Here is a 1,145-nt window from a genome sequence, read left to right as displayed (position 1 = left end):
GACTGGCACAGGATAGAGCAGGGTTTAGGGATGTTGTACATAGGGTCGCTATGAGTCACAAATGACTCGACGGCACATAACAACAACAATGCTTAAGAAATCTCCAAATTATCTGAGGCATAATGATGTCAGTTTGAGAACTAAAGTGCATCTGATTCAGGCCATGGTTCTTCTGATCACTTGCTATACATACATCTGAGAGCTGGACAATGAATAAGGATGACAGAAGAAGAATTGATGCCTTTGAACTGTAGTATTCGAGAAGAGTGCTGAATATCACAAGAACTGTCAAAAGAACAAACAGATATGCCTTGGAGAGGGTGCAGTCACAGTGCTTTTTGGAGGCAAAGATGATGAGGTTTCACCTCCCATACTTCAGGCATATTGCTAGGAAAGGCAATTCCTTTGAAAGGTAAATGTATGGGACCTTCTAAAAATAAAATCCCTATTTGCATCCAAAAACTTCTCCAACAGGGTAAATGGCCAAACACTCAACTAGATTGAATGACATGGTGACTGGTGACTGCTGCAGAGGGCTCTAATAAGTCAAGAAGTGTGCAGATGGCACAGGATAGGACAGGGTCTATTGTTCATTGGGTACTCAATGATATCTAACAACAACAAGGCTTGAGAGAATAAAAAAAACACGATAGAATATGGGGGAAAAGATTTTTATTCTTAGATAGTTTAATATTTCTCTATTCTTTATCAAAACATACTTTTTCCTAGAATCTGAATATTTTAACAAAACATTCCATGGCCTGAGTGTTTGGATAATTGCATCAAGTTAGTGTAGGAGGGAGTCTAACGGAGGGGGAAAAAAGCAAAGAACATGCAGATACTCTCTAAAAATAAATGGAAACGTTAAAAGACTTGGATTTAAGAAGTGGTTCTTGGGAATATAATACGAAGAACATTTTGGCAATACATATAACATTTTTAGATGAACATACCTTTTGATTTAAAAACTATTTCAAGATGTTGAGCCTATAAATTAATGGTAATATGCATAATGATGTATGTTGTTGTTGTTGTTGTTATGTGCCGTCGAGTCGCCTGCGACCCATAGCGACCCTATGTACAACAGCCCTAAACTCCGCTCTGTCCTGTGCCAATCGCACTGTCTCTGACACTCCCATCCCAAT

This window comes from Elephantulus edwardii, unplaced genomic scaffold (genome assembly GCF_000299155.1).
Source record: "Elephantulus edwardii isolate Elephantulus edwardi_28Jun2011 unplaced genomic scaffold, EleEdw1.0 scaffold00081, whole genome shotgun sequence".
In the NCBI taxonomy this organism is placed as follows: Eukaryota; Metazoa; Chordata; class Mammalia; order Macroscelidea; family Macroscelididae; genus Elephantulus; species Elephantulus edwardii.
Note: the sequence above shows the minus strand (reverse complement) of the source record.